This window comes from Pseudopipra pipra, chromosome 1 (genome assembly GCF_036250125.1).
Source record: "Pseudopipra pipra isolate bDixPip1 chromosome 1, bDixPip1.hap1, whole genome shotgun sequence".
NCBI lineage: Eukaryota > Metazoa > Chordata > Aves > Passeriformes > Pipridae > Pseudopipra > Pseudopipra pipra.
The window spans coordinates 46706806-46716949 of NC_087549.1; the positions used below are offsets into that span (position 1 = coordinate 46706806).

General features: G+C 42.8%; 1 non-coding gene across 1 annotated transcript; it reads right to left on the reverse strand.

Moving 5' to 3' along the window:
* Nucleotides 1-278: 278 nt before the first annotated feature.
* TRNAI-AAU (transfer RNA isoleucine (anticodon AAU)) lies at nucleotides 279-349 on the reverse strand. The gene has a single exon. It is a non-coding gene; the product is annotated as a tRNA-Ile (tRNA).
* Nucleotides 350-10144: the final 9795 nt, after the last annotated feature.

A 10144-nucleotide genomic window follows, 5' to 3' on the forward strand; every position in this document is an offset into this window, starting at 1 on the left:
GAATCTATCAAAGCACACAGATTTTAGATAATGGAGAGTGCTATTTACAGGTAAAGATGAAGCTCTGTGCCTGAAAAGTAATATCCAAGGTCTGGCCTTGATTTGAACCAAACCATTTCGGTATCACCCTGTAGCCACTTTTGACCTGCTTCAGAGAGGTCCTTGGACTCCTTGTTTCCTGCTTCCGGAGCACAGGTATCCAGGAGAATCCTTCCCTCACAGGATATTCTGAGTTGGAAGGGACCCACAAGGATCATCAAGTCTGAATCTTAAGTGAGTGGCTTGTATGGGGATTGAACCCATGACCTTGGCATTATTAGCACCATGCTCTAACCAACTGAGCCAACCCACGTGACTGTAGGGGACCACACAGGTGTCCCCTTTTCTTAATGCCAAAACTCAAACTTCTAAAGGAAATGAAAAGTGTAAGTGTATCCTTTCGTTTCTTTCCTTTGTTTTTGCTGATATGTCAAAATTTAGCAAACACAGTACGTTTGTTCCCTGGACCTCCAACCTGTCATCTCTCTTTTCTGCAAATCAGTTTGCACCTCAGTGTGTCTCAGCTGCTGCAATAACTGTAATTCCAATCATAGCCAGCCTCTTTAATAGGCTTCTTGTGTCCACTGGGAAGAGCTATCCCATATGCAATGTCAGCTCCTAGCACCTAGAGAAAGCACAGTCTCTCTGCCACTTTTTAAGGAGAGCTGCAGTTCTGTGATGACATTTGAGAGCTTTCATTATCTCAGTGCAGGAATCTCTGGGGCACACTCTGGTCTCTTAACATGTCCTTGTTTAACAGCATTCCTTACCTTTGGCTGCCTGTGTTCAGTTAACCAAGTGGTGGCAGAGATGTGTATAGTCCCTCTTAAATCACTCTGATTTTCCCAGGTCCCTCTGCAGTTTTTTGATGGAACATATGGCAATGTTATGTCTATTTGAAAAAGCCTTTGCATCATATGTTTATACAACTGCTCACTATCCCAAGACAAAAATTCTTTCCTGTTATTGCCCATTTGCTGACTAAAGAAATTATCCTCTTTATGTATTCTGGTACTTTACCTTGATACCTTACATGTTTAATTATGTAGTCCTCAGTCCATAATCCATATGACTCACTCACCATATAATACAACTCACATTAGTTTTATCTTTTTTAACCCTTGCCCTTTCTTTCTCACTTGCTTTCTTTGTCAGCCTTTGATATCTATTTAGTTTTGGGTCCTGGCCTGGCTCCCATAAAGTTTTTCCTCCTTGGTGACAAAACAGTCATTGAGTCCACTGGTATAAGATTTGTCTCAAAGGACAGGAGCTCTTGATGGTTAAAGATGAGACATTAAAAAAAAAAGGAAAAAACAAGCAACAAACTCCAAAGAAAACTCCTGTTAGGTACCCCATAAAGGAATAGCATCAGAATGCAGAGAAAGGAATGGGGTTTGTGGCTTCAGAAACAAATGGAGAAACAGCACTCTGTGTTTGGCTCTTTTTCTTTCTTCCTCTGTGCTGCTGGCCAGTGACTTCAGTCAGCCATGGAAATTGTAGATTTCCAACATTTTCTGTGGGAAACTGAGTTGCACACAGGATCTTTCCATTCTTTCGTTCTCCCAGTGTTCAGCAAAGTAGTAATAATGATTTTTCTCTTCCTTGGGTTAGAGGTGGGTGAGGCCAGAAAAAAACTGGAATCCTTTAAGAGTGAAAACATTTTTTCCCCTTGAGGTCTGATTTGAAAAAAACCCAACAACCTGAACATAAAGCTGTATGTGGATTTTTTTTCCTCAGAAGGAGCAATGAAATAGTTTTTAGAGTAATGTTTAAAATGGGCTTTTTACAATTGAACTTTGTTCCTTTGAAATCTTTTCTATGACCACTGACTACTTCAAATGAAGTAACATTATTTCAAGCATGCAATATTAGGGAAATATGTCTAATATACTGGAGATCTACAGGTAATAAGTTCAATTTCTGTTTGTCCTTTGTATTGTACTCTTTCCAGTGCATCTCAATGGCATATCTAGGGACTCTGTGCTCCTTTTATATTGGCTTTCTAGAAACCTGGACTTTTTTGTGTCTGCATTATTACAAAGGGTATATATTTACATGAGATTCCTGAGCTTTACTTATATAACCATCCTTCTTATTTAGAAGTCAATAATATCCAGTTTTTAAACATTTTGTTCTTTGCTCTCTTACTTGAAAAAATAAGTCAATAGGCAAAAAACAAATGCACATATTTTCATACATGGTGCAGCTCATCTCTCATATCAGGTAGATTACTCACCATACTTAAATAAGAAAATTTTGCTTACAATAAATACCAATTTTGTAAATATCCCTAGCAGCTCTTCCAATGCTTTTTTTTTTTTTCTTATGAAAACACTCCTCAGTCCTTTTCCTTTATCTTGACTTTTTTTCTGAAAACATGTTTTGAGATGGTGGGGAGAGCTGCATGGTGAATGAAATTTATTAAATTCATTCTGATACCCAGGAACTAATAGCTATGGTAGAATACTGCAAAAGAAAATGTGAAGGTTTATAAGACATATTTTCTCCTCACAGGCATCCTGCTTCTCTGAATCCAGGATGAGCCAATCACGCTAGATCCAGCTTTAACAGAGGAGGCTGGAAGGTGGTACTGGAGAGCAAAAAGCTCCCCATTCCTGTTGGCTCAGCTGACTGGAAGAACAGGCTTTGGGGTTAGATCCAAAGCAGTTCCACTCTGGGGAAAGGAGATGGAGGGCTTTTACATAAGGAGAATATAACCTTCCAGCCTGACACCTGGAAGTGGCAAAAGGGTAAAACATCTGATACTGGGGGAAAAAGAGGATCAAGGCATTTGAAATGATGATCTGAGGACTCAGTCCTGGAAACTACTTATTGTAGGTGGACTTCTACACTTTTGCCCAGCACAGTTACTGTTGGCCGTGCTAAGAGCATGGTGAAAAAACTGTTTGAATGCACAACACACACGAAGATGCCAGAACAATGATGGGAGTTACTCTTCTGACTCCATATTTTACTCTTTTTTTATTCTTAGGCTACAAGACTATTCAGCTTCTCCTAATTGACTTGATGGTCTTGCTGGAAAAAATGAGTTGCAATGACTTTTTTCTTCTCCTGAATTATTTACAGGTGGAAAATATCTGCCTTACTGGATCTTACCCAAAAGGCACTAAAATGGTTCTTGCAGCCTGATACTATGCTTTTCTCCACTTTTCGTTTGGCTAGCAAAAAAAAATTGGTTCGGTCAGATCTGAAAAAAAATTTTTTCTTTCAATTTTTTTTCTTCTGGTTTAGGGAGTGAAACAATTATTTACTCCACCCTATTCCTGATAGCAACCATATGTCTGGACTGCACAGCAATGAGCCTTGCAGTCCTACTGCTGGCAGCTGTCCCTGGCCACAATGACATCCCTCAGCACTCTTAATGGGAGTAGGTGCCATGGAGCTCTTTACGTGCCATCGGCACTTCCCAGCTTCCAACACCTTACCTCATTTGCCATCACTGTCCTCTAGCAGCTGTTGCAGCTGGGCATTTGGTAAGCTGGGTGCCACAGACAATGTTTGGAAGCTCAAAGATCTCAAAGACTGTGATGATGAGATGGGTTGGAGATTAAAAACACAGGGTGATTGAATGAGTTTAACTATTTGCTTGGAAAGAAAATTTTCTAGGGGACATAAGTAAACTCTGTGGAGCTTACTTGCATTACACAGAAAAATCTGTGATACAGAGGCTCACCCCACAGCAAAGAACTAAGAAACACGCCTACTGGCCTATCTTGGACTGCTCAAGGAGGACAGATACTACTTGGGAACCTGAACTTGGGTGGAAAATGCTTTTGTCATACAATAAGATTTCTTTTCTGTCTTTATTTTCCTCCTTAGGAAAGCAGAGCTAATCTTCATTTATGAGGGGGCTGAAAGTAACCCCAGTTGTGTTGGGAAAGCTCCAGTGAACTGTGGTGGTAACACACCTCGTGATGAGATGGAAGATAATATATGGGGGTCCTAATGGAGAGGATAATTTAGACAACTGAAGTTTAGTGGGACTCCGCTGATGAGAGTATGAGAGGATTAAAGGCTCAGTTAGCTCAGGATCTGAAGCCACCCTCCCAGTACTAGTTGCTCCTCGGTTGAAGGAGGCAGGAGAGAAGGACATGCAGCCTCTGTGGCTGTAGGAGACCCTGTGAACACCTCTCCAGCTCCAGTCCCTGCGCCCTTGCCGATGCAGAAGCTGTAAGGACTTATCTCTTACTACCAAGCAAGGGTAAGACTTTTTCCAACTGGGCAGTGTAAGTGGAGCACAACTCAGCAGGATAACATCTGCCTTCTGCAAACATGCTGAATTTGGTAGGAGCCTGTGCTGTGGAGCTTTTATCAGCTGTGCAGATCAGAAGGGGAAATTTCACTCTAATTCCTCCCATTTCTAATACAGCAATATTTCAGCATTGTGCTTCAACCCGTGGTTCACAGCTGAGTGGTAGTTTTACGATTTTATGAGGCCTCAGACCACAGTGTCTTTAAATGTTCTGTAAAATATACAGGTTAATCACCTGACCCCTACAAACTTCTTGGAAGAACTTGTATTGCATTAGCTAATGCATTGAAATGTCTTACTGGAGCTGCAGAAAATCATTGTACACAAAAAGCAAACCTGTCAAACTTGCAGCTTTGCTAACTTCACACAAAACAGGAAAAAAAAAGGCCCTTTAACCAGTGCAAAACAAGATAAAACCACAAACTTCATGGCCTTTTGTGCAACCTCAATTGGACATTGCAGCTCTATGCTATAATCTCAGAACAGAGCCTTTATCATCTTGGGTGTACTAGCATTGACCCATAACACAGAGTCTTAAATAAAAAGCAAAGCATAATGTCAAAGCAAAAGTCAGTATCTCAGCAGGTCTGGCCTCAAGTGTGGGAGTGGGAACACAGAAAACAAAAGCTCAGAATAAGGAGAAGGCTGGATGGGTTTGAAGGAGGAAAAAATCCCCAACCTCTAGAAAAATAGCAGGGTGGAGCAGAAAGAAAAATACTTCAGACAAGAGAATCCCTACAGACTCCAAAATGCAAGGGGAAAGAGAAAAAAAAGGCCTAATCCTTGCCTCACCAGTGTCTGAGCTGATGTGGGTCAGCTGTGGTGGGAGAAGGGCTCAGAGCTTGGATTTTGAAATATTTGCGCAGAGGTGGTCCAACAAGACTGCATGGTAGAGATGCCATTGTGGAAGATTTGGGCCAGGCTGTAATTTATGGGCAGAATGCTCTGGGGCTAAATAGTCAAGAGAGATGGCACTGCACTCCCTCTGAGAAGACTGAACGATGCTCCCCTCTTGCTTGGAGGGGGCTTGAATTACATTGTTCTGTGGCAGTCAGTCCCAAGGAGAGCAGAATCCTTTCAAGTAATTTGCATGCCTGGGTGAGTTAACACTGAGTAGTTCCTGCTTTCCCTTGAACTGTGCTTCTGCCCATCGTACAGCAAGCAAAGAGTGATACAGAGGCATAGCTGAAGTCATAGTCCTTCCCAGAGTCAGGGCATATACTTCTCCTGGTCCACCACTCTGCTAGATGAGTTTGCTCCTGTCACACGTGCTCTCCCTCTTTCCACTGAAGCCAAGTCCTCTACAGGAAGAAATTCTCTTTTCAATCGGTTTCTGCACCCCTGAAAGGGACAGAAGGGACCCAGCCTTCAGCAGATACCTGTGAGGAAATGCTGATTTCTGAAGAGTTTCTCACAGCTCCAGGAAGAGCTGTTGGGTGTTCAAAAGCTGTGAAGCTGGAGTGCTGAAATGCAGCCTCTGGAGAGCAAGGTTCCTACTGTGGAAAGCCCCTTGCTCCAAAAATACTAAATTGGTAGGAGGTCATGCCACTGAAATGCATTTTGACCTTATTCAAATTAATTCATGCTATGTTGCTTGGTTTTCTACTACACTTATTCCTTGGCAATTTCATAAGTGCCATGAAACTTACTTTACAGGGGAGTGGGATGAGTTTACCTTCACCAAAATAGAGGTGGCTGCATTCCTGGATCAAAACAATAATCATTTACCTGCCTGTTGTATCCACTTGGTGTACCACTGCCAGACTCCCTGGGCAACAGTTAATTTACCTGTACACCCTCTACTGCTCCACGGTCAACCAGGCCTGCTCTCACCAAAATGCTGAGTATTGGTGCACAACCAACTACTCCCTTTGTGTTTCCAGCTCCCAGGAGTTACTTACTTGTAGGTTTCCAGAGTTTATGGAGCTGTCTTGTCCTCTACTTTGTTAAGCTCCTTCACTCAAGACTGTTGATCTCTAGGGAGAGCGGTGTGTGTAGACCCAGCCAAAGTCCTACCTGCAAGTGACTTTCCATCACAGGAAGGCCAGAAAAAAGGGACTGAAGAGGGACCCACATCAACACCAGGGGAACTGGCTGCACTATAAAACCAAGGACAGTAGAATCTCTGGTGAAGCTGGCAGGTTTTTTTGACAAATAAGGGTCACTCTCTCTCTTTTGTGGATTTCCTGAAATACAAAATATCCTCAGTTACATGAGCCAGGTGAAGCTGAAAGTCCTACATCAAATCCTAGTGGGAGCCATCTCCCACAGAGGGGATCACATCTACTAAACATTACATGATATGTGACAATAGAGCCATATAGGGGACTCGGGAATGAGATGATTTGGGTAGCACCATGGAAATGTCATTTTTACTTTTTGACACCCTTGTTGATATGTTGATCGATACGGCATTCATACTAGGGAATTTACGAATTTTTGTTCTCTGTTTTTCTTCTCTAAACAGCCCAACATGCCCCAATGTGCTGTGTGGTTGCGCATCCCACTCAGTACTCTTGTGGTGTCCCTCCTGTGCTGCTTACAGCTGCCTTTTCTGCCAGCTGGCCAAGGTCTACCTCCGCCCAAGACAGAAGTGCCAAATGGCTTGATGGGAGATGTTTTCAACTGGTGACACTTTTATCGACAGCCCAGTAACAGAGAATGGAATCCGGTGTGTTGTGCCATTAGCACTTCTCACTGGGAACCAACCACAAGGTAAATCACCTGGCTCACGCTCCACAAGGACTCAGTTTAAAACGAACAATAAAAAGATGTTAAAGCTTTCCCACCCTGCCCCAGGATGCCATTGCAGAGCTCTTTGCTTTGCAGTTCATTTCATTCCAGATAGGATTTTCAGACAAAGATAGTCTACTTTGGCTCAGAGATCACCCCAAGAGAGCAGCTTTGTGGGAATGGGTTCTACAATCCTACCAGCTCCCAGTAAGGCATGTTTTGGCAAGCAGCAGCAACCACAGTTCATAGGCACTTACTCATCGTCTCACCAGACTGGCCCAGCAATCTGTAATGGTGAGTCACTGTTCACCCCTGCAAGCCTGGAGATCCCGCATGAAGGGCTGTGGAAATATCTTACCTGTTCCTCATCCCACAAGAAATTCATGACTGGCTTTCAACCAAGTCCACAGGCTTCCTCCACAGAAGCATCATGTGCATTCACGAGAGTTAGTGCTGTCACAGGGAGAAAAACAGTGGAAACATGCTGCTGGGTGAGGAGCATCACCAAAGTCCAGGTCAGCTAAAGCTGCCCCAAGCTCATACAAGGGTAGTGGACCCATGGGAATGAAACCCTAGAACAGGTACAAAAACATCATTATACTGCTCTGGGAAAATAATTTGGAAAATATTATTTTTCTCATTATTTCAGTGGGGTTTTTAGTCTTCCTCACTTTCCCTCTCCCATAACACCTACCTGATGAAAAAAGGAGACAAGATACATCTGAGAAAATGACCTCTTGCCAAAGATGTTGCTAATAGACAGATAAATAACCATAATGCAGCTGCATCTAAGGCCTGGAAACAAAGACTGCTTGTGCACAACTGTTTGTCCAATTACAGGGTTTTTTCATAACTATTAATTTTACATAGTAGTATGTGCACTTAGTAAAAGACAATGATTGTCCATGATGTTCAATTTAGTGTATTTACTGTTATTTATGAAGCCACTGAAGATGTCTTTACATTCATGGATCTGAGTCTTGCACAATTCATTGAAATGCCTGGCATCACTGCCATAAAACACACACACTGATGGTAATAAAATCCAGCCATGCAGTACAGTAAAAATCCCCACAAAAGATATAATAAAATGGACATATGAATGTTGATAAAATCTATGTACCACTATGCTGCACATTCACACGAATTAGGGGTGTGTGGTAATCCGAACGAAGCCTTACGTAAAAGCACAAGCCTACAGAGGCAACATAAAATGCGAAGGGGGAATACAATGCAGCCCTGTCTCTCTCATTATGCATAACTGTAACTCTTCATCAAGGACTCCTCCTTGGCAGTATAAAGCTTCTCCAGTTCAGCAAACCACTCCTAGTGGGTGTGCTTCAGCCTCACAAAGGCCATGAGAAACCGGGCATGCAATATTGGGAGGCCGATAGTGCTCATCATCCTCCCAGTATGATGTTCACTTCCATCCTGTCAGTCAGCTTCCCAAATGCATCTTTCACCATCATCCTACTAAAGTAATCTGCAGACTCTAAGAAACATTTCTGATCTCCTGTCTCACTAATAAACTGAGATTAACTCAGTTGGTTTAAGCATGATGCTAATAATGCCAAGGTCACAGGTTTGATCCCTGTAGAAGCCATTCACTTAAGCGTTGGACTCAATGATCCTTGTGGATCCCTGTCGGGCCCCTTCCAACTCAGAATATTCTGTGATTCTGTAATAAAGTCCGTAAACTGGAGTAGCAGAGAAGAAGGAGGGAATGTCTCCAAAAACACTTGGAGTAAAGATTTCCATAGTGGTCACTGGAGCAAAACAGTGACAAAACAAAAAATACTGGCTCTTACAGGGGCCAATATTACCCACCTTCTTATATCACTAGAAAGATATCGTACATAATGGTGGGATCCATGATGATCTAGAAAGCCTTTGAGACATCACGGTAAAGCACTCATTGCAGCATCAATTGTTTATGAATTATGAGACTAGAGGGCGGAGAACAGACATATGGGGACCTCAGTGCATCAGCACAACCTAGGAGCCCTGATTCCCTCCATATTGGCCAACCAAAAGCAATTTCTGAATATCAGTGTGCAAATTCCTCATGATAACCATGGCATTTCACCCCCCAGCCTGTTAGCTCAGTCTGTCCTCTTGCAGGTAAGAGCTCCTCAGGAGATTTTTTTGTCACTAAGCTTTGAAGTGAGCTCTGTGCAGCCTTGCAGAAAATAATTTTTAATATGCTGAAGTCTGGATTCTGCTTTCACTTGCTTCAGATGTGTGACATCTCCTTAATGACTGCTCGATGCTGCGTGGGTGACCAGGACCATGGCTGTCCACTGCCAGGGAAGACCTTGGAGAAGAAGAACATCACCTACCAGGCACTGTCTCACAACAGCAGCGGGAAAAATGCCACAACACGCACTGTGGAGCACCACATTAGGAAGTGGAATACAGATTGCTTTGAAGCCTGGTTATGTGGCATCAAGGATTTGAGACAGGGACACTGATGCTTGTTTGCAGTGGATTGTTTGATGCAGATACACCAAACCTGTACCGAGCACTCAGGTACAGATATGCTACAGATAGGTGATGAAGAGGAAAGATGACATAACCATTTCTACATCTGTGTTAAGTAAGATGAGAAATGGTTTGTGGGTACCTAAGATGATCAGAAGGCTGGAGCACCTCTCCTATGAGGAGCACCAGGGGAACTGGCTAAGAGAATTGGGATTGTTCAGCCTGGAGGACTGAAAGCTTCAGGATGACCTAATTGTGGCCTTCCAGAACCTGAAGGAAGCCTACAAGAAAGAAGGAAGGAAACTTTTTACAAGGACACGTGGTGACAGGATGGGGGAATGGATTCAAACTGAAAGAGAGTAGGTTGAGTTTAGATACTAGGAAGAAATTCTTTACTGTGAGGGTGATGAGACACTGGAACAAGTTGCCCAGAGAAGTTGTGGATGCCTCATCCCTGGAGGTGTCCAAGGTCAGGTTGGATGGAGCTTTGAGTAACCTGGTCTAGTGAAAGGTGTTTCTGCCTATGACAAAGGAATTGGAACTAGATGGTCTTTAAGGTTCCTTCCAACTCAAACCATTCTATTAATCTATGATTCTATGATTCTATATACAGAGAGT